Genomic DNA, 24,928 nt, shown 5'->3' with positions numbered 1-24,928 from the left:
ATTCAGAATCAGGTTTATTATCACTGACTTGTACACCGTGAAATTTGTTGTTTTGTGGCAGCAATACAGTACATTGCAAGGATACAGGATATTAATGCTGATAAGTGAAATACTGTCCCATTTTAAGCACTAATGAATGTCAAATCCTAATAATGGACTAGTAAATGCACAATAAACCCCCCACCTTCGTGGGAAAGCACAATTTTAGAAGAACTGTTAACCTATATTAAATAATTACATTTTTTTTAAAATTCATGCTGTGGTTTTACAAGAAAGGCCATGGGAATGTTATGGATATGCATCTATCAGGAATTGATTTGTAGCTTATATTGCATACAAATTTTCCAATAAGCGGACTGAAAGTGGCCTCCTATGAACATACTAGACTAAATCTAGGTACAGAAGATACAGGAGCCTGAGGGCACATACCACCAGGCTCCAGGACAGCTTCTATTCCACTGTGGTAAGACTATTGAACAGTTCCCTTATACGATGAGATGGAGTCTTGACCTCACAATCTACCTTGTTGTGACCTTGCACCTTATTGACTACCTGCACTGCACTTCCTCTGTAGCTGTGACACTTTACTCTGTACTGTTACTGTTGTTCCCTATACTGCCTCAATGCACTCTGTACTAACTCAGTGTAACTGCACTATGTAATGAATTGACCTGTATGATCTGTATGCAAGACGAGTTTTTCACCGTACCTCAATACAAGAGACAATAATAAACCAATACCAATAATGCACTGCATACCCCTTTAGTAGTTATGCTAACCTGCTGAGTACGCGGCCTGACCTGCTGAGTATTTCCAGCATTTTCCTTTTTTTTATTTAGACTTCCAGCATCTGTAGTTATTTTTAATTTTCACTGTCACCTTAACCTTGTTCAAACAAACCTGCAGATGCTAGAAATCTGTGATATTTAGCAGATCAGGCAACATCTGTAGAGAGAGGAACAAAGTTAACGTTATAGGTCGGTAACACTATAGGCTCCCTTTCACAGGGCACAGAGGCACAGCAGTTAATGCCTCAGCTTCAGAGACCCGCTTTCAATCCTGACCTTGGGTGGTGTTTGTGTGGAGTTTGCACATTCTTTCTCTGTCTGCATGGGTTTTGCCTAGGTGTGCTAGTTTCCTCCCACTTGGCAGAGATGTACTGGGTGACAAGTTAATTGGCTGTTGTAAATTGGATGGCAGCAGAATGGTGAGAGTTGGGGAGGGTGGGGTTGGAAGTTGATGCTCTGAGCCCTAGGGACTGTTTCCATCCTGTGTGATTCCAAGATCTGGCGAACATCTCCAGCATTTTTATTTTAACCTTCTTGAAATCTCGCTCTCTCACTCTCTCTCTCTCGCTCTCACGCACTCGCTCTCTCTCACACATCCATGGAGCACAATGACTGGAATTGTATTCCATCCTTGGTGCTGAGATTGAATAACTTTGATTATAACATTAGATTAGCACTTGGAGCTGTTGTTAAATCACTTTATTCGGGTGACGGTGGAGATCCGCAACTGTGTAAATGTGCATGATCTTATTGATGTTCCAGTGATCCTTATCCATGCATCCATTCTTTAGTTATGTTTCAGTTAACAACAAACTAAATCTAGTCACCATTCATTACCATTCTTTTCTCTGGCCTGACGTCTGATTCCCCAATACATTGGATAGTTCTTGAGGTGGCATTTGTGAGGATAATGCAATTCAGTCTCATGTGAGAAAACCGCTTTTTCTTATAGTGTGCTAACATCTTTGCTATTGTGCTTGGTTGATAAAAGTACTAAGTAGCTCCATAATTCAAATGAGGAAAATCTCTTTTTTTTGGATCAATAGAAATGTGTGATATATTTTAAGTACTAAGTGGTTGTAGTAAGAAATAGAAGATCTTTGGTGCTGCATTATTTCATTGCACCAGGGATATAGATTTTTGTATAATGATAAACCCCATTTGCCTCAACAATTCATTCCTTTTTGATAATCATGACCCAATTACATGAAGGATTGCACTGGGTGGCAGCAGAACATTCTGTCGTGCAGGAGCTGTGGAGTGGCGGTGCTGTATAGCCAAAGGTAATGGTCAATGTCAGAATCAAGGAGGAGGGAGTGCTCCAAGAATGGGGTAGTTAATAAATCAAGAGAAAGTGAGAGAATGGTGGCACAGGATAATGAAGGGGAAATTGACAAGCAAAATGTGACAGACTGGGGCAGAAAAGTAAACAAAAATATGCAGATCCAGACAAATCCAGAGCTGGTACAAACTGTAAAGAAAAATGAAAGCTTTTATTTGAATGCATGTAGCATTTGCAGTAAGATAGATGAGTTGCAGCACAGATAGCGGCACACGAGTATGATCTAATAGCATTTATGGAAGCATGGTTGCAGGGTGATCAGGACTGGATGCTCAATATTTCAGGTTATACATTGTTCCAAAAGAGAGGCCAAGAGAGAAAGGAGGCAGGGGAGCATTGTAATCAAGGAAGGTATTAGAGCAGTGTTGTGATATAGAGGCAATGAATGGTAATGTAAAATCATTCTGGTAGGAGTAAGAAGACATGGGTGGGAGTAGTCCATAGGCCTGCAAGATGTGACCTCTCTATACAGCAGAGCATGTCTGGGGAAATATCTAGGAATTGTTTGAAGGAAACTGCAGAGATTTTGCTCTATATATTGATTAGATGAACCAAATTGACAAGGGTATTGTAGAAGAAGAATTTGTGGAGTGCATCAGGGATTGCTTCTTAGAACAGCATGTTATGAAACCTACCTGGGAACAGGCTATTTTAGATTTGGTCATGAGTAATGAGTAAGGATTAATATGTAATCTTGTGGTTAAAAATTCCCTAAGAGGTAGTGACCACAATATGATAGAATTCCACAGGAGCAAACCACTGTCTTCAACTTCAATAAGGACAATTATAATAGTATGAAGGTGGACTGGGAAAATAAGCTAAGAGGCAGATTAGTAGATAAACAGTGGTAGATATTTCAAACAGCTGGTCCATAACAGTCAGCAGGAATTTATCCCAATTAGAAAGAGGGATTCCATGAGAAAGAGGCACAGTCTGTGGTTAACAGTGGAGATCAAGGATAATATTAAATTGAAAAATAGGGCATACTAAGTGGTGAGGCCTGGGAAAGTTTTAGGATCCAGCAGCAAAAGATTTAAAAAAAACTCATAAAAAGGGAGAAAATTGATTTTGAGAGAGAACATGTGTAACATCAAAATAAACCATAAGAATTTTTATGAACCATCAGGTTGAATAACTGCTACTTCCCTTCAACTATTCAGTTCTTGAACCAAACTGCACAACCCTAATCAGTACCTCAGTATAGCAACACTATGACCACTTTGCACTACAATGGACTTTTTTTTTCTTTTTTTTTGTTCTAATTGTGTTCTTTCTTGTAAAAATTGTGTATAATTTATGATTTTCTTGTGAATGTTTTGTATCTGATGCTGTGTGCATGTGATGCTGCTGCAAGTACGTTTTTCAGTGCACCTGTGCATACATGTACTTGTGCATATGACAAACTTGACTTTGATATATAAATAGGAAGAAGGTAGGTGTGGGACCTCTTGAGTATGAGGCTGGTGAATTAATAACAGGAAACAAAGAAATGGCAGCTGTGTTAAATCAATTTTTTGCAACAGTCTTCACCGTGGAGGATTCTGCAGATATGTGCTAGTTTCAAATAACGGAGAAGAACTTGTTAAAAAAAAATCCCAATCAAGAGCAATTAAAGTATTAGAGAAACTCACAGGACTAAAGGCAGACCAATCAACAGGATCCAATGGCCTGTACCCAAAGGTTTTAAAAGAAATGGCTGCAGAGATAGTGGACCCATTGGTTGAAATTTTTCAAATCTTGAAAAATTCTGGGCAGGTACCAGAAGACTGAAAAACTGCCAATGTGACTCTCTTGTTCAAAAAGGAAGACAGAGGACAGGGAACTATAGTCCAATTATTTTAACATCTGTTGTTGGCAAGGTGCTCGAGTCAATAATCAAATAGACAATAACTAATCATTTAGGAGAGCTTCATATAATTAAACCAAGTCAACATGATTTTATGAAAGGTAAATAATGTTTGACAAATTTGCTCAAATTCTTTGAAGATGTGACAGGGAGAGTTGATAGAGGGTGCTTGTAGATGTAGTGCATTTAGGTTTCCAAAAAGCATGAATTAAGACCCCAAAGTGTCAGAGGAATGTGTTGGCATCAATTGAAAACTGGCAGTCACATAGAAAACAAAGAATTGTAATAAATGGGTCCTTTTCAGACTGGAGGAATGCAACTAATGGAGTACCCCAGAGATCGGTTCTTGGCCCTCAATTGTTTACTATTTACAATAATGATCTAAAGGCGGGAATGAAGTATTAAAGTTTCCAAATTTGGTGGTAGTATGAAAATAGATGGAAGGGCATGTTGTGATGAGGACATTGTGATTCTGCAATGAGATGTAGAAAGATTGAGCGATTGGGTGAAAACTTGGCAAATGTGAGGTCATGTACTTTGGTAAGAGGAATTGAAAGCTGGATTATTATCAGAAGGATCTAGGTGTTCTAGCGCTGAATAACAAAAAGTTAGCAGGTGGGTCCAGCAAGGAGTTAAGAAGCCAAACAGTATTGTTGGCTTAATTGTGAAGGGGCTGGTATTTAAGAATAAAGAGATTTTGTTACAGTTGTACAGAGTGTTGGTGAGGTCACACTTGGATTACAGTGCTCAGTTTTGGTCACCTTACTTAATAGATATGGTAGCCTTGGAGGCAGTCCAAAGGAGATTCACCAGGCTAATTCCTGGGGTGAGAGAGTTGTCCTATTAAAAGGGACTAGACAGTTTGGGTCTTTGGAATTTAGAAGAATGTGGGGTGAGCTTACTCAACCATATAAAATCCTAAGGGGGTTTGACAGGATAGGTGTTGAAATGTTTCCACTAGTGGGGCAGTCACGAACAAGAGGACATACCTACAGATTAAGGGGGTGGTTATTTAAAGTTAAGGTGCGTAGAAGTCTCTTCGTCAGAGGGTAGTGAATCTCTGGAATTCTTTGTCTGTGTTGGTGGTGGAGGCCAGATCATTAGATATATTTAAAACGGTGATAGATAAATACTTTAAAGATCAAGGAATTGAATGATTATGGGAAGCTGGCACAGAAGAGAAGCTGAGCCCAGCATAGATCAGCCATGACCATACTGAATAGGCTGGGGGGTGGGGTGGGGGGGGGGGCGTGGTGCACAGACTTGAGGGGCGTGCTGCTCTATTTTCTTTGTTTGTATGTTCAATGGCTTGGATAAGATTCTGCAAACAAATCACAGGGAGTTGAGAATAAACTTAAAATGCAGGACCTTAAAAGTAGTAATCTTAGGATGACTACAAGTCCCATGGGAAATTGAGTATAAAAGTAGGAGGATAATGTCAATAAATGAGAGACTGAAAATATGGTGTGGGTGGGTTGACATTGCTGAGGCATGGCACTGGGACTGACCTGGGGATGGTAGGACCTGCACAGGTTTGGGAACATTATCCCTGCAGGGAAGTTTGCTGGTTTGTTAGGGGAATTTGCCTGTGAAGAGTGAGTGGCAAAATTTGCTGTGGAAAGAAGGAAGGGCAGGGTTACTAAAAGAGACAAAAGGTGGAAGAATGAACATGGAATGTAGAAGAGGTAAAGGCTGAAGAAAGGTTAGAAATGCTTAATTGTGTACTTTATATAATGCAGTGAGTCTTGGAAATTGAGGTCACAGACATGTGAAAGGGATTTCACATTTCCTGCTCTGACCTATTTGTTCTGTGGTCTCCTGCATTGTTGCAACAAAGCCCAACATAAGCTTGAGGAACAACACATCATCTTCGACTACATTAACCTATTTGGTCTTATCATATCAGAGATATTCCCTTTGCTGTATCCATCCCTCCCCTACTTTCTCTGCAACTGAAAACTATATTTCGCAGTTGTGACAAAGAAAGGTTCTCGGGCCCTCTCCCTCTCCCACGCAGATCCATCCTGACCTGAAGAGTGCAACCAGCATTTTCTGTTTTCATTTTAGATACGCAAAGTTACAACGATCTGACCATTATTAAAGCATGGCTTCACGATGAGAAGCGTGAAGTGAACCACCAAGGCAATGTGCAGAGGTTGCTTCTGAGGGCTTGTATTGGGCAGTGGTGCAACCACTCAGTGCTGAGATGTGGGGCTAAGGGCTGCACCCTTGCTGGTACTGTGGTCTGCTGGGAGTCCTCAGCAAGTGGTGCTGAGAACTGGCAACAGATGCTCCAGGTATTGACAGACCATGAGAATCCAGAGATGAAAACTGCTGTCTCCCTGTCTCTTTCTTTGGCTGCACAGGTATTTCTCAGCCTGAAGATTTCCCTATGGTAACAAGTTCATCAGCCGGTGATCACTGTTGCCTTCTTAATATTGCTTTATTAGAGAAATCTCTAGGCTGTACAAAGCTGTGTAGCCAAATGGAGAGAGAGCAGCTTCCATCACATCCTACAAGACGAAAATTGTAGGAGTGTGTCTACACATTTACTAGTCCCTGACAATGCTGCATTCATTACACTGACCTGGGTGTAACACTTTGCAGCTGCACAGTTTGTGCAGGTCCATCCACCACCAGCTCTCACAGACAGCCTCTGCACATTGCTTTTGTGATTTACTCCACATCAAGCCATGGGGTGATGAGATCACCATTTCATTATGGTGTGAACTCCTGAAGTTCAGGGTTTTGTGCCAGCTTCCCAGCACAGCAATGTGCAGCTCAAACGGATATCATGAGGGGGTTGTGTATCCATGAGTGTTCAGACTGCTGGGTTGAAGGCTCTAACAAATCAGCACTTTGTAGAATGATGGTAAGAAGTGTACCACTGTACCTCAATGTTAGCTGGGTAGAGTAGGAGACACAGGAGGTGCAGAATTCTTGAAATGTATTCCATAAGGAAAGAATAAGGGGTCAGACCAAAAAAATTCCCAATTAGTGAAAAGGCAGAGCTAACAAATCTAGACAGCCATGGATACTGAGAAACATAAAGGGTAGAGCAAGGCATAAAAGGGAACCGTATGACTTAAAGTCAGCAGGTCATTATCACAATCACTTACACAAGAGCGGTGACTATACCTGATGAGTACTTGGTGATTTCCAGAAGTTGTAAAATGTGCTTTATAAATCCTTCCATTGGTTCTAGATGTATAAAGAAGAGGAAATTGCATAATTTTACCACTTGTATATTTTAATTTTGAAAAGAGAAATCTCTGCATGTAGGTGAGATGTTACCATCGTGCACAATGAAGTGCAAATGCTGACTCTATTGTTTTTAGTTGTCCAGTAAAAATAGTGGGGTAGATAGAAAAAAGTCTTGTCTGGTCTCAAGAGGACTGAAGCTTTTCTATAAATATATACGCAAAGTGCTGATCTTGTAAATATTTTCCCAAAGAGCGTAAATGGCATTCTGGGCCCTCAGAGGGTTAACAAATATTCTCTAAATAACACCAAAAGTGCTGACTGTCAGTACTGACACAGTGTTAAACTGTTGCAGAAAGCCCCAGAAAGACACTGTGATCCTGCCAGCAATGGGTGTTCCATGTGAAATGTTTAAAAATCTTGTTTTACTTTTCTATGTTCTTTGAATTGCTATGTTAATTGCACTTTTAAACTGTTACTGATACCCATCATTGGCTAGCCAAGGCATTGCAGAACACTAGCAAATCCAGGGTTAGTTTCTCTTCCTTCCACCACACCCCCCCCCCCCCCCCCCCCCCCCACTTGCCCCAGTCCTCTAGATTTTCCTTCTGGATGAATTGATTTCCCTTTCAGTTGTGACCTGCTCTCTGTGTTACAAAGGGTGACTTGTCAGTGATGGAGCCAGTGGTAGTACTGTCACACTTTAGCAAGAATTACTGGTAAAGTAGAAGGTAGTTCTTCAGCAATTCCTCCAAGCACAGAACTGTTCTCCAGTATTGTTGTGCTCTGAATCTGTTTGAGGTGTATGATGTTCATGTTAATTTTTGCCATGACTCAGAATATTAGTGTAAGCATATTTGCAGACATTAATTGCACCCACTAGATGGATTCATCAGGAACTAGACCTGCATACTTTCAGCATGCCTTCATTTTCTGATTGACTTCAACTTGTTGAGGCCCTTGAAGAGATATTTGCTTCACCTTTAGCTATAGGTGAAGTATTGGGGGGTGGCTAATATTGTACCGTTATTTAAGAAGGGCAGCAAAGACAAGCCAGGGAACTACAGGCTGGTGAGTCTGACGTCAGTGGTGGGTAAGTTACTGAAGGGGATTCTGAGGGATAGGATCTATCAACATTTGGGTAGGCAAGGTCTAATTAGGGATAGTCAGCATGGCTTGTGCAAGGGTAATTGTGTCTGACAAATCTCTTAGTTTTTCAAAGAGTTAATCAAGAGGATGGGTGACAATCGAGCAGTGGATATTATCTATGCGGTCTTTAGAAATGCCTTTGACAAGGTCCTGCACAGCAGGGGAGACTGGAAGTTAGTAAGTTTGCAGATGATGCTAAAATAAGTGGTATAGTGGACAGCGAAGAAGATTATCGAAAATTACAGGGAGATCTTGATCAGCTTGGTAAGTGGGCTGAGGATTGGCAAATGACTTTCAATTCAGATAAGTGCGAAGTGTTACATTTTGGGAACTCAAACCAGGGTAGGAATTGTACAGTGAATGTCAGGCCCTGGGCATTGCTGTGGAACAGAGGTACCGAAGAGTACAAATAGCTAGCTCGCTGAAAGAAGCGTCACAGGTAGATGGTGGTGAAAAAGGTGTTTGGCACGCTGGCTTTCATCAGTCAGGACACTGAGTATAGGAGTTGGAATGTTATATTGCAGTTGTGCAAGACATTGGTGAGATGGCACTTGGAGTATTGTGTACAGTTTTGGTTGCCCTATTATAGGAAAGACATCATTAAACTGGAAAGAGTGCTGAGAAGATTTACGAGGTTGCTGCCAGGACTCAAGGGCCTAGGTTATAGGGAGGGGTTGGGCAGGCTTGGACTTTATTTCTTGGAATGTAGGAGATTGACAGATGACCTTAGAGGTGTATAAAATTATGAGGGGTATAGATAGGGTAAACACACAGTCTTTTTCCCTGGGTAGGGTAACTAAACACAAGAGGGCATAAGTTTAAGGTGAGAGGTGAAAGATTTAAAGGGCTACTTCTTCATGCAGAGGATGGTGCGTACATGGAAGAGCTGTCAGAGGAAGTGGTTGAGGCAGGGACAATAACATTTAAAGGACATTTGGATAAATACATGGATAGGAGGGGTTTAGAGGGATATGAGCCAAACACAGGCAAATGGAACAAGCTTGGTGGCCACCATGGTCGGCATGGATGAGTTGGGCTGAAGGGCCTGTTTCCATGCTGTATTACCCTATGACTGTCAAAATGCCTATCCTTAAGATCTCATGGGATCTGTATGGATGACATGTAAAACTAAGTTTTTCACCATATCTTGGTGGCAATATTAAACCAATCCCAATTCCATTTGTAGGTAGGTTGGGTCCAATAATATATAAGCACCTTATCTGACTCAGACCTGAGATTCAAACTCCATATCCTATCTATTATGAATACTGTCTTCTTGCATCTTTATGACATGATCTGTATCAGTTCCTAGTTTACCCTCCCCATTAAAACCTATAGTGATGTTCCAGCTGAGTGCCTTACAATTTCATTTTTATATATTGTACAATTGTTTCATTTATATCCTGGGTTATGCTTTTAATCTGATGATTTACCCCATACTTTCTCTAAGTAATACATAACAATGTCAAAAGGTGAATACAAATGGGATTCCCTCTTTATGTCTCAGCAAAGAATTTGGGTAGAAAGCATTGCTTTGTATATCTAATTAACCAGTTTGACATGTGGGTAAAACGGGAGCCTCCCAAAGAATTGTTTCATTAATTCACAAAACTGTGGAGTGAGCTGCTTGATCCTGCTGATGTTAAACCCTGGCTCATCACCATCTCACAATTTCTTGTTGGCATTTTTTCAGTCGGAAGATGAACAGCTTTGTCCCCATTTAAAAAAAAAATCAAATATTACGATTTTTCCCTTTACAAGTCATATTGAGCATGGCTTCAGAAATCATTTTTTATTGCAAAAACCTTTTCAAAGATGCAATTTTACAGAATCTTACATGTCCATATGCAGCTCCAAAGTGCTTCATATTATTTTTGAATCAGAATCTGGTTTATTATCACTGACGTACGTCATGAAATTTGTTGTTTTGCAGCAGCAGTACAGTGCAAGACATAAACATTACGATAAGTTACAAAAATAAATAAATAGTGCAAAAGAGGAATAATGAGGTAGTGTTTGTGGACCATTCAGAAATCTGATGGCGGAGGGAAAGAAGCTGTTCCTGAGACTTTGAGTGTGGGTCTTCAGGCTCCTGTACCTCCTCCCCGATGGTAGTAACGTGAAGGGGACATGTCCTGGCTGGTGAGAGTCCTTAATGATGGATGCTACCTTCTTGAGGCATAATCGCTGGTTTTATGCTACTAATCATGTAAATTAATTGAAAAGCAAAATTCTGCAGATGCTGGAAACTTCAAATAAGAAAATTCTGGAGATGCTCAGTAGGTCAAGGAGCATCTGTGGAGGCAGAACCTTTCAGGTCGATGGTCTTTCATCAAAACCTTTAAATCAATTCTTAGGAAGCAACGAAGCTTGCAAACAACAAATGAAATAATTACTTATCCCAGACTCTTATTTAATATTCTATTTAACCACTAATCATTGTCTAGGCTGTGTCTTTTCACCAGGTTGCTCTCAATTTTGTAAAATGTATCCAAATTAAAGTGATCAGGGAGAGGATTGCTGGTTGATGTGTAGTTTAATGTGTCATCTTGGCAATTATAGGAATAGTGGGATGTTCACCAAGAATCTCTGGCTTAGCTCTGGTGGAGGGTTTCACTGGAGGCATTAATCTGCTGCCTTTTCAGAGATTTTTTTCCTACATTTTAGGCTACTAATCCTTGTATTTGGAAAGATTTTTTTTAAAGCCAACCTGTATGTTTTTCAAAGTATATTTTTAGAAAGCATTTGCAGATGTAAATACAAGGTGCTATTTTTACTGCAGAAGACTTAATTCAAATATATCCCGTCTCAGCATGAAATGTCTTTGTGATTTAATGGTGGTTTGAATTACAGCTCCAGTCAACCAATGGGAGACTAACCATCCATGCTGTAATGCTATGTAAGATCACCAATGCTGGTCAAAAGTTCAGATGTCCTCATTAACCTCGAGCAATTTTTCTCTAATCTTCCTAGCACCATTTACTTGTCCCACCTCTAAATTCATTTAAAACCAGTTTACCCTGACAATTTGAAAGGTAAAACAGTTTATAATTACTGCTGAACTTTGTCACAACACATACTTGACCCATTTGGGAAATCTGACATGCATGTGTTACTGATCCATGATTGTGCACATGACTAAATTAATCATGCATTAACTACTATCTAGTAAAGGAAATTATCTTGCAATAGTGAATGTTTATTTGCCTGCAGTACTTGCGCTGTTCAGCAGTAAGTAGTTCCTGCTAAACAGCATAAATCTCCTATTAACATGGCCAATATCTCAAGTATGCTGGAGTACTAAATTGAGATAATGGTGTTTCATTTGCAAAGAGCCTTGGTCAAGCATTAGCCTATGTTGATCTTGATATTAACTCATTAACATTTTAAGCCATTATTATTCTAAATTATGAGTTTAGTTTGCATTATTTGATTTCTATTCCCGTGAGTTGTGATGATTGAATCAAGGTATTATAAACAGTAAAGGGTTTTATTTTAGGGTAGTAAGAGAAGGTCCTTTGGGGAATCTAGGACAAGCAGGCATAATAACATTTGAGTTGGCCATTTACAAGTGAAATCAGGAAGTGCATGAGAGTTAATGGAAATTTGTAATTCTCCCTCAGTCAATTGATATTTTAAGACATGGGTAGACTTTGTGATGGGTCTCAAGAGATTTAGGTCTAGATACATGTCTTCACATCGCCCAAAGAAAGGGAGATGCAGGAAAAGCAGTTGCATGAATGTAGCATTAACCACTTTGGCACAAGTTTCTGGATGAGTTAATACTGTCATTGATGTTTGGTGTGAGAATTTTGTGTACAGTAGTGCTGTTTTCCTAGCATCGAGCTAGCCCAAATGTCATCAGTTGTATAGCACCCGGAAAATAATTTGTGTAGATTCCAGACAATAGTGTTGGAGGAATATTTTCTGCCAGTACTAAATAAATCAGGGTAATGAACAGTGTAATCAGGAGCTTTCCCTCAGCATTAGAGCCTGTCTGCTGCTATCTGCTCTCAATCTGTTACTAGCCGTAGTGACCTAGCATCCTCTCCAGTTGATTAAATTTGTATATCAAGGTGTATCTTTTTATTAATCAAAGATCATTCTGGAGAACAAGAACGATTCCAAGTGCCTCTTCTCCACAATACATTTCCCCTGTTGGTCAATGTGTGCATACCCTCAGATGCAAGCAGCTGGAAGTTCCTTTTGTGCTCAAAACAGTGGACATTTCTTTGACTTACCAAATCTTTGTTCCTCACTCCTTTCAGTGCTTTTCCTCTGCTTAATCTATCTTTTGTTACCAGCCAGCATTCTATATTCTTTTCTGTCTGTTCCCTGCAACGTGCTGTCATTAAACTCATTCCTTTCATGAAGTTCAGCAGTTGCTCTTTGAACTCCAGATTTTCTTACTGTCTTGGTCACTGGTTCTACAGACACTGACACTGCTCAAAACCAAAATCACTGTTGTTTTCCAGAACTGGCTTCAAAACGTGAAAAATTGAACACTTTGCCAGCTCAACTTTGGCAAAAGTGAAGAAATCTCTGTGCTTTTCGGTTCAAATCTTTCTCCATTTAAAACTTTCACTGAAGGCTTTACCAGTTCTCCAGGTCATAAGTTATAAAGTCATACAGCACAGAAACAGACCCATGTCAATGCCAACCATTGTACTTATCTATTCTAGTCCCATTTACCCTCGTGGTCCATGGTCTTCTCTGCCTTGGTGATTTAAGTGATTGTCTAGGTGTTCCAGTATGTTCCAGATTCCAACGACCCTCTATGTGGGGGGGGTGGGGGGAGGGGGAATTCCCCCTCAGATCCTTTCTCAACCTCTTAACATACCTATGCTCTGTGCTTTATATACCCCAAACATCAGATGATTTTTACAATCATTCCCCATAAAATTTTATGTGCCTCTGCCAGATCACCCCTCAGCCTCCAGTGCGTCAGGGAAAACAAGCCCAGTCTATCCAATATCTCTTAACTGAATGCTCCAATGCAGTCAACATCCTGGAGAATCTCCTCAGCACCCTATCCAGCACAATCATGTCCTATACTGTGGTGACCTGAACTGCACACAATACTCCAGATGTGCTCTAACCAATGTTTTACAAAGTTGCAACATGGCATTCCTACTCTTATATTCCATGGAAGGCAAGCATCCCATTTGCCTTTTTCACCACCCTATCTACTTCTGCAGCCACTTTCAGGAATCTATGGACTTGTACCCCAATGTCCCTCTATTCATCAATACTCCCGAGGGCCCTACCATGTACTCTTTGTATCTTACCCATATTTGACCTTCCAAAATGCATTATTTTGCACTTGTCAGGATTAAATTCCATCTTCCATTGCTCTGCCCAAATTTCCAGCTGATCAGTATCATGCTTTTGCCTAAGTCAATTCTCCTCGTTATCTACAACATTACAGATTTTCGTGTCGTCTGCGAATCTTACAATGTTCATATTGAGGTATGAACATAGAACAGTACAGCACAATACAGGCCCTTCGGCCCACAATGTTGTGCTGACTTTTAAACCTCACCTAAGACTATCTAACCCCTTCCTCCCACATATCCCTCTGTCTTAAATTCCTCCATATGCTTCTCTAGTAATCTCTTGAATTTGACCAATGTACCTGCCTCCACCACCACCCCAGGCAGCGCATTCCATGCACCAACCACTCTCTGGGTAAAAAAATCTTCCTCTGATATCTCCCTTGAACTTCCCACCCATTACTTTAAAGCCATGCCCTCTTGTATTTTGCATTGGTGCCCTGGGAAAGAGGCGCTGGCTGTCTACTCTATCTATTCCTCTTAATATTTTGTATACCTCTATCATGTTTCCCCTCATCCTCCTTCTCTCCAAAGAGTAAAGCCCTAGCTCCCTTAGTCTCTCCTCATAATCCATACTCTCCAAACCAGGCAGCATCCTGGTAAATCTCCTCTGCACCCTTTCCAACGCTTCCACATCCTTCCTACAATGAGTGACCAGAACTGGATACAGTACTCTAAGTGTGGTCTAACCAGAGTTTTGTACAGCTGCATCATTACCTCGCGGCACTTAAACTCGATCCCTCAACTTATGAATGCTAACGTCCCATAAGCTTTCTTAACTACCCTATCCACCTGTGAGGCAACTTTCAGGGATCTGTGGATGTGGACCCCCAGATCCCTCTGCTCCTCCACACTACCCAGAATCCTGCCATTAACTTTGTACTCTGCCTTGGAGTTTGTCCTTCCAAAGTGTACCACCTCACACTTCTCCGGATTGAACTCCATCTGCCACCTCTCAGCCCAGCTCTGCATCCTATCAATGTCCCTCTGCAATCTTCAACAATCCTCCACACTATCCACAACACCACCAACCTTTGTGTCATCTGCAAACTTGCCAACCCACCCTTCTACCCCCTCATCCAAGTCATTAATAAAAATCACGAAAAGCAGAGATCCCAGAACCGATCCTTGTGGGACACCGCTAGTCACAGCCCTCCAATCTGAATGCACTCCCTCCACCACAACCCTCTGCTTTCTACAGGCAAGCTAATTCTGAATCCACATGGCCAAGCTTCCCTGTATCCCATGCCCTCTGACCTTCTGAAGAAGTCTACCATGTGGAACTTTGTCAAATGCCTTAGTAAAATCCATATAGACCACATCTACTGCACTACCCTCATCAAGCTGTCTGGTCACCTCCTCAAAGAACACTATCAGGCTTGTGGGACGTGATCTGCCCTTCACAAAACCATGCTGGCTGTCCCTGATCAGACCATGATTCTCCAAATGCACATAGATCATATCTCTAAGAATCCTTTCCAACAACTTGCCCACCACAGAGGTAAGGCTCACTGGTCTATAATTCTCTGGGACTAACCCTACTACCTTTTTCAAATAAGGGGACAACATTTGCCACCCTCCAATCCTCCGGTAGCATTCCCATGGACAACGAGGACTCAAAGATCCTAGCCAACGGTTCAGCAATCTCCTCCCTCGCCTCGCAGAGCATCCTGGGGAATATTCCGTCATGCCCCAGGGATTCATCTGTCCTAATATTTTCTAACAGCTCCATCACATCCTCTCTCTTGATAGCTACATGCTCTAGAACATTAACCTTACCAACACTGTCCTCAGCATCATCAAGGCCCCTCTCCTTGGTGAATACTGAAGAGAAGTATTCATTGAGGACCTCACCCACTTCCACAGCTTCCAGGCACATCTTCCCACGTTTATCCCTAATCAGTCCTACCTTTACTCCCGTCATCCTTGTGCTCTTCACATAAGTGAAAATGCCTTGGGTTTTCCTTAACCCTACTCACCAAGGCCTTTTCATGTCCCTTTCTTGCTCTCCTCAGCCCATTATTAAGTTCCTTCCTTGCTACCCTTTATTCCTTAAGAGACCTATCTGATCCTTGCTGCCTAAACCTTCTGTATGCTGCCTTCTTGCTCCTAACTAGATGTTCCACCTCTTTTGTCAACTATAGTTCCTTCACCCTGCCATCCTTTCTCTACCTCACTGCTACAAATTTATCCCTAACATCCTGCAAGAGATCCCTGAACAACGACCACATCTGCATAGTACATTTCCCTTCAAAAATATGACCCCAGTTTACATTCACAAGTTCCAGCCTTATAGCCTCATAACTTGCCCCTATTAAATATTTTCCTGACCTCTTTGCTCCTATCCTTGTCCATGACAATGCTAAAGGTTAGGGAGCGATGGTCACTGTCTCCCACCGTGCCCCCCCCCCCCCCCCACCCCAAATGCTTACCCACTGAGAGATCTGTCACCTGACCTGGTTCATTACCTAATGCTAGATCTAATATGGCCTTCCCTCTAGTCGGCCTCTCAACATACTGTGACAGGAATCCGTCCTGGACACACTTAACAAACTCTGCCCTGTCTAAACCTTTGGTACTAAGCAGGTGCCAATCAGTATTTGGGAAGTTGAAGTCTCCCATGATAACAACCTTCCAAAATCTGCCTCCCAATCTGCACCTCAGTATCCCTGCTGCTACCTTGGGGCCTATAGAATACTCCCAGTAGAGTAACTACTCCTTTCTTGTTCCTAACTTCCACCCATACTGACTCTAGAGAGGATCCTACCACATTATCCACCCTTTCTGCAGCGATAATAGTATCCCTGACCAGTAACACCACCCCTCCTCTTCTCCCCACCCTTCCCTATCCCTTTTAAAACACTGAAATCCGGGAATATTCTGTATCCATTCCTGTCCTGGTGACAGCCAAGTCTCTGCGAGAGCCACAATATCATAGTTCCATGTATTTATCCAAGCTCTCAGTTCATCACCCTTACTCCTGATGCTTCCTGCATTTAAGTAAATGCACTGTAGCCCATCCACCCTACTACTTTTATACCCTATACTCTGCTTCTCCTTCCTCAAAGCCTCTCTATATGTTAGATCTGGCTTTTAAACCCTCCCGAACCACACTAGGAAACCTACCTGCAAGGATATTGGTCCCCCTCGGGTTCAGGTGTAACCTGTCCAATCTGTACAGGTCCCACCTTCCCCAGAAGAGATCCCAATGATCCAAAAATCCAACAGCTTGCCCCCTGCACCAACTCCTCGGTCACGCATTCATCTGCTATCTCCTTACCTTCGCTATCACATGGCACTGGTAGCAGTGCTGAGATTGCTACCCTTGAGGTCTTCAGCCATCTGCCTAGCTCCCTAAACTCACTTTTCAGGACCTCATCCCTCTTCCTACCTATGTCGTTGGTACCAACATGTACCACGACTTCTGGCTGTTCTCCCTCCCGCTCAAGAATGCTGTGGACCTGATCAGAGACATCCTGGACCCTGGCACCTGGGAGGCAACCATCCGGGATTCTCACTAATGTCCACAGAACCTCCTGTCTGTTCCCTTGACTATCGAGTCCCCTATCACTATTGCCCTCCTCTTCTCCTCCCTTCCCTTCTGAGCAGCAGGACCAGTCCCAGTGCCAGAGACCTGGCTACTGCCGCTTGATCCCTGTAGGTCATCCCCCTCAACAGCATCCAAAGTGGAATACCTGTTTTTGAGGGTAACAGCCTCTAGGGTCCTCTGCACTATCTGCCTTTTCCCTTTCTCTTTCTGTCCCCTGACAGTTACCCTTCTGTCTGCCTCCTGGACCCTGGAAGTACCTGCTCTAAGGGGGGGATTACTGTCTTCTGATGCACAGCATCTACATTACTCTCTCCTTCAGTATGAAGTTTAGTCATTTCTCCCATGCTGCATCACGTATTGTTGGCTGTCATATAGTTAGTGACTGAAAGGACTTGTTAATTGGCTGAACTACTTTCAGTATGAAATTAATGGAAAGAAAATTACTCAGAGTGAAAACAGGTTACTGATTTGCCATCGCTTGTTTTGTGTTACTGCACAAGACAAATTATGCTGTACTGACGTAGAGGAACTTCAGTTTATTTGTCGTTCAAACAAATTAGATGTAAAAAGTTAATTTTAGTTTTTAACTACTAAATTTTTGTAATGATATTAATGAGGCAATTCCCTATTTATGGTGTGTCAGTGTTTTCTGTTCTTGGGTCATACATGAAGTCAAATAGACCACGTTTTAGTATCTAATGTGTAAACAATCTACTTCTGGAGACAAGTCTTCCTATAGAAAATGCCAGGTAGTTAGATGAATTCCCACCTACTCATCTGAAAATGTCTCCATAAGATCGGCCTCATGTAGCCAGTATTAATCAGAGTATGAACAGGTGTGACAGATCAGGAAAGAGGACATTGTACTATGAGAAAGGGAAGAGGAAATGTCTTGAAACAAGAAAGTCTGAAAAAAATTGTGAAATTAAGTGCAAGTTATTCTATTAGTTTGGTTTCTTTGAGAATGCATTTGAGATTTATCAAAACAAATAAATTAATTTAACTCTTTGGGCTGTTACTGATCTAATGTGCAGTGCTTTTCAGGTAGGTTGCTTGATCAAGTTTACATAAAACATAGAACTGTATCAGCACAGAAAAAGGTCCTTCAGCCCACCAAGTCTGCGCCAACCATGATGCCAGTCTAACGAATCCCATCTACTTGCAAATGATCCATATCCTCCTCCGTTCTACCTATTCAGGTGTCGGCCTGAATATCTCTTATCATATCTGCTTCTGCCACTACCAGCAGCCCATTCCAGGCACCTACCACTCTCTATGTAAAAAAAAAGCTTGCCTTGCAAATCTCCTTTAAACTTTCCTCCTCTCACCTTAACCTATGCCCACTAGTGTTTGACATTTCCACCCTGGGAAAAAGACTATGATTATCTACCCTATGTATGTCTCCAATAATTTTGTATACTTCTATTAGGTCACCCCTCAGCCCTTTATGTTCCAGAAAAAAACAAAGCAAGTTTGTTTCATCTTTATTTTTATGCTTCCTGCTTGTGCTGATGAATCAATAAATTATGAGGCTTTAAGACTCTTCTGGATTTCCCCCATGAAAAAATATTTTGTGGCGTAGAAATTCACAGTGTTCATGTAACGTGTTTTTCCTAAAGTGGAATGCAGTTACACTACCATGCTGCCCCACCTGGTTTTGATTGTAACAGGGCAACATGGTAGTGTAGCGATTAGCATAACGACCAGCACCAGTGACCAGGGTTCAATTCCCACCACTGTCTGTAAGGAGTTTGTACATTCCCCCTGTGTCTCTGCGTGGGTTTCCTCTGGGTGCTCAGATTGCCTACCATATTCCAAAGACGTATAGGTTAGGAGTTGAGGCTACGCTATGTTAGTGCCGGATAAGTGGCGACTCCTGTGGGCTGCCCCCAGCACATTCTCAGTAACGCAAAAAGACATATTTCACTGTGTGTTTAGGTGTAGATGTGACTAATAAATAAATATCTTTCTTGTCCTGATCTGGCAACCTTGCCCCACGATTATGCATGGAAGCCTAGCCTCAAAAGGATATCCCCAAATGCATAACGTGGCATTTCAGCTTCTCACTACAAGCAACCTCAAGGCCTTTCTGAGTAAGAGTATCAACTTAATGCTGGATTTGTTATCTTAACTGAGTTTTATGCTGCAAATATCTGCACATTATCTCAGTGCCTCCATGTTAAACCTAAAAATCGGTTATCAATGCCTGCTATCAAAAATTAATTAAATAAAAACTGAAGATACATAGCATGTGAAAGAGAAACTTGGAACAAAGTTTATGTTCAGGAACCCTGGGAATGAGAATCCCACCCCACTTCATCATCCATTCTCCACACAAAACCTCGGTATTGTTCACTTCTCTTTCTGATGCTGATGATGTGATTTTTTTTCCTTCCTTTAAACTGGCCTGCATTACCTCTTTACAATATTCTACTTATCAAAGGCTCTCAGAAAAAGGAAATGACTAGGACCGAAATATCACAAGGGAGGGGAAAGGGGGAGCTTGAGGAATCAGAATCAGATGAAATGTGCCTGCTTCATCTTGGTGTGGGATAGAGGAAGTTAGAGGCTTGCTTCATACCGTAAAACTCAAGGTCCGTCAAACATCAAGCCACAACTACAACCTAGAGTAGTATGGAGGCAGATAGGTAAGATGTGGAGGAAGAAAATGCGCTGCAAAATGAAAAAGCTTTTCCTTGAGTAGCTGACAGCAGTTTTGATGTTGAATGTGGATTAGTGAAATCCAGTACTTAAATATGATATGAATAGATATCTCAGTAGAAGTAAGGATTACTCAGATAATCACAGAGTTGATAGACATTGTTAATGGACACAGTTTGTTAAATAGGTTTGAAATTGCAGAAGATTGCTCAAGGAATAATAACTGTATCATTTTACAAGTTGCTTTATTAAAGATGTGGAACATTGAATTTACAAGGTTGGTTCTTAATTAAATGAAATCTTACAATTGATGCATTAACAATCTCTAGTATGGTGCGATTTGAAGCTTTACAGCTCTAGGTTTGGATTGGTGAAATGCAGGCTGATTGAATTCCACTTACTTAACATTAGGGTCCTGCAGAGAACAGATTATTTCTTTGTAATGATGGAGAGAAAAAAGAGTTTTGCCTTCTTTGAGGTCCAGGACTGGGTGAGAAAATTCCACTTGCATCTTTTGGAAAAAAAAACCTATTTAGATTTACGTAATACTTGAATGTTTCCTTGAGGATCATCAAATAAAATTTGATACTTAGTTACATAAGGAGAAATTATGACTGTTGGCAAAGGAAATAGAATGAGCTATTTAACCCCACAAGCCTACTCCACCAATCAATGAGATTATGGATGATTTATACTTGACCCTGAAAACAGATTCTCCACGTAGTGTTTTCAGAAACAAAACCAGAAAATGCTGGAATGATTCACCAGGTCAAGCAGCATGTGCAGAAAAACAGAGTTTACACTTCGTGTCCATGAGCCTTCAGGTTATCAACTGTCAAACCTTTAAAATCAGAAATAGATCCAGGTTTAAGTGACATTTACAGAAGAGCAACTAGCTTCCAAGATGACATTTTTAAAAAGTGCTTTGTAAAATATAGCAACATGCAAAAATAATTCAGAATAGTAGTGGAAGTGGAAAATGAATAACATCAGCAAACTCAACAAATGCATGAGAGGAAATGCAAAAAAAAATTTGCCCGAAAACTTGTAGGATGCTTTCCAAAATTCACATATACCCATTTTTAAGAAAATTGTTTGCACTAATTCCTGAAATATTCAGTCTTTAGGTATTTTAATTGGATATATTGCTAGGGTTAGATGAAGGTAGAAGAGAGGGCACTTGTGTAAATGGCCTAAGTCACTCTGCTTCAGCTTGCTGCTCAGTCACTCTACAGAACAGCATGCAAAGTCATGGCCCAATTTTCTTATCTATGTATACAGCGTGCAAAGTCCCTGTGATAGCGCAGTCACTCATAAAAATTATCATAGCCGGTTGTCATCTATCACAAGTGTGTTGAAGGACCAAGCATAAGTAAGTATGAAGTACAAATGAACCATGATAACTGGAGGAACTAGATGACCTGCTCCTATTCCAGTGGGATTTTGTTACTTATTCTTTCACAGGACGTAGATAATCATGCCATTTTTTGTATTTCTTACCATCCCTAACTGCCCTTGAACTAAAGATACTATTAAGAGCCATTGACATCAGTGCATTTTGGAGTGACATATAGGCCAGACAGGGAAGGATAGCAGATTTCCTTCGCTAAAGGGTATTATTCAACCAAAAGTGACCTTTGACAACAAATCAGCAGTTCCATGGTTACCATGATTAGAATGAGCATTTTTAATTCCAGGATTTATTTAACTTACTTAATAGAATGTATATCCGCCAGCAGCCTAGGTAGGACTCAAACTCATGTTTCTAGGTAGATAGTCCAGAGTTCTGGTTCCTAGTCCATTAACTTAACCACTACTCTACTGCCTGTAATTTCAATAAAATACATAAGTGAAAAGAAAACGATAATGCTGTTACGTAATTATCAGTGGAAATTCTCAGTAGTTCACTTCTGGAAACTTTCAGAAACTGTTTCTTCAATATAGCACATAACCTTCAGGGATTCGATTGCACTGCTATGATAAATTTTGTTTTACTACATACTTATTTGAGGATGACAGTAAGCAACTGTCCATCTATAATTATATTCTAGAAACATTGCCATATGTTGTACTGTCAGACCTCTGGTCTACAATTAACTGGAATACAATGTTATTGAAGAAAATATATTTTTCTACGAATCATTGCATCTGTAATATTTCTGTTTATATGCTGCTCTGTTGATATGTTGCCCAGTGCCATTGGTACCTGATGGTAAACTGAGTAATATAAGTTACTAAATGATATTATCAGAACAGTTGGTGTCTGTAATGCTTGACATTAGCGAACGCATTGTTGAGTCTAACAGAGAATCATGTCCTTAGAACTTGTACAAATAGAACATTGATATACAAAATCAATTTACATTGATATTTTTAATATAAATTCTTTCCTTCTGTTGATATTCATGCCTGCGTCCAAAAATACATGCAACACTCTATTGTGTCATCCTTGTAGCCAAACCAGGTATAATTGTAGCCTTGCTATTAGACCCGAAAAATTTCTAGTACAATTCTCACATCATGCACGCTAATGCCTGTAATCTGAAGTATGAACTTTTACTGATAAATTTTAAGACCTCATCATAATACAGAAGAGCTATGACTAATTGTTACATTGCTATTATTGATGAGTTGAAAGCAGCAATCTCACAGTAGTATGAGACTTTTCAAATTAAGTGTGTCCCAAATGTTTCCTCTTCTTTGTCTTTCATGTGCAAGATGGCAGTATTATGAAATTGGAAGGATATTACATTGAATGGGGCTAAAAGGGAAATCTGAAGGAATTGAGGAAGACCACTATCGAGGAGGAGAGTTCGAAGAACTTGTTTTGGAAAGAAATAGATGTGGAGGAGCTTAGTAGGGAGTTTTAAGGAAGAGTCTGATAACTAAATGAGTGGCTGAACTTGTGAAGCTAAGGAAACAGAAAGGTCAGCATTTGGAGGAGCCAATTTAGAGATTATGGCAAAGATAATCCTAAACATGCTGGAATTGTGATGCTGAAAGGTGAGAGTCTTATACATTTTGATGAGGATGTAGACTAGGCCTTTTGGATGAGTTAAAACTTGGAAAGTTATGGCAGTTAGATTAGCTAACTCGAATTTAAGGAAGTGAAATCTTGAGCTGATGGACTAGAATTTTGGCAGCAAAAGGGTAATAATAGGAGAATAGATGGACAATGCTACTAGACTTGGAACATTGAGTCTTTTGGTAATGAAATTGAACAGAAGCAGCTCTATCCCTCTATTTATGGTGACAACCAAGAGAGCTGGTGAATGTAAAGGCAGTGGCATAGAAACTGAAGAGGAGATTCTTGGTTTTATCAACATGTAGGCTAAATGAATCCAGATATCAAATGGGAGTTGGATGAAAGGAGGGAGCAAGGTGAAGCTGGGCGTCATTTAGCTATAGCTCTGATTCTCCCTCTCCCCCTCTCCCTCTCTCCCCCTCTCCCTCTCCCCCTCCCTCCCCCCCCACCTCTAGATATCTCTCTCTCAACTGATGCTGATTATTTCCAGCATTTTCTGTTTTCCAGACCTCAATAGTTGTCTTTTGTCATTGAAGCTATTCCTTGCTTCTGGATAATACTTTCTCGTAGATCTTGAGAAGGAGGCGACCCTAGATGGAACACTAAAATGTGATGCTTTTGACTTCCCTGACTGATGTTTACTTTCCTTTTACAGTCGACAGGATTTAAAACTACAAGCTCAGTGTCTTGCCATCATTATTTCTCAATTTACTTCATCTTTCCTTTTGCAAGTGTTTACTTTGGTTATTATTCTGCACAGTGAATCTAGTCTATTAAACTTGATTCTTTATGACCAAAATTCAGAGAAGGTTAATGTTACTGAAATAGCACGTGATATTTTTATAAGAGTTTCCACAACCTACATTCACATCTTTAGATTTTTACAGATAATCACACAGGAACAATACTGTGCAAAACTTAATATTAAGAAACAAATGAGATGTAATATATTAGTTGCCTAGATATATATTACAAGCTTTCTTGCATCAATGTACTGCATCATGTCAATATAATTTCTAAATACTTGGTTGTTGCGACCACTCATGATCTTGAGGTGATTGTCAGTCAGTTACAAATCTTTAACACACCGAGGTACTGTGCAATAGTAGTCAGTCACCCTGATGAGAATTTGCTAAACTGAAAAAAAAACTCATGAACTTCCACTGTATTTTATAACACAAATCAACTGAATGAATTCAAATCTCTTTTCGACCGAGCTGAAGTTTTTCTTTGTTGTGGCCACTGATTTACAGCTTTCACAAAATCATAGATTTTAATCTCTAAAGTACCAACAAAATTCAACCAGTATATGGAGTAAACTTGAATTTGACTCCTTTGGTTGCCATAAATCAGGGCCTTGATGAATACTGATTAAGATCTGTGAAGTATATAAATTGTCTGAATCCCTATATTGTATTGTATTCCATACCATAACCATTAATCCATATATCATTATTAACTGCCCATTATTTCTCCTTGTGTGTAACTTGCACCAGGTTGTCCAATATCATTCTATATATAAACATCTAAATGGGTCAAAATAGATTTTAGCCTTTAACCCACTGACTGATATCTATTATCCCATATATAAACCTCCAGCAGCTACCATTAATCATGATGCTAACTCAAATCCTTAACTAGACTACTTCCTTATACTTAAAGATTTATTGTTTTTGCATTACCTATTTATATTTTCAATTGTGGTTCACTCAGAGGTTTTCATTATTCTATGGATCAGCTATCTGAACACCTTGATCAGCATCAAGCTTATTAACTCACTTCCAGAATTTCAATTATTCTATATGTAAATTATCTGACCTCTTCAATTATATTCTAGCTTGTAATGAGCTTCCAGGTATCCATTATTCTAGTTATAAACCACCGCAATTCCTTAATTAAATTCTAGTGTGTAACTCATTCATAGAGGTCTATTTTATATAGAAAGCATCCCATCATTTCTAGCATTTGTTGCTGGATTTTTTTTCCTCACTCCTTTTTAATGGAAATATTTCTGTTTTCAACCCCTACTGGTT

General features: G+C 40.4%; 1 protein-coding gene across 2 annotated transcripts in view; it reads left to right on the top strand.

The window, feature by feature from the left end:
- The window catches only part of zc3h3 (zinc finger CCCH-type containing 3), a 205,114-nt gene that overhangs the window by 136,160 nt on the left and 44,026 nt on the right, over positions 1-24,928 (top strand). The gene's annotated exons all lie outside the window — the stretch shown is intronic.

The sequence above is a fragment of the Pristis pectinata genome, chromosome 9 (assembly GCF_009764475.1).
Source record: "Pristis pectinata isolate sPriPec2 chromosome 9, sPriPec2.1.pri, whole genome shotgun sequence".
Lineage (NCBI taxonomy): Eukaryota > Metazoa > Chordata > Chondrichthyes > Rhinopristiformes > Pristidae > Pristis > Pristis pectinata.
Note: the sequence above shows the minus strand (reverse complement) of the source record. Positions and strands in the feature narration are given on the sequence as shown.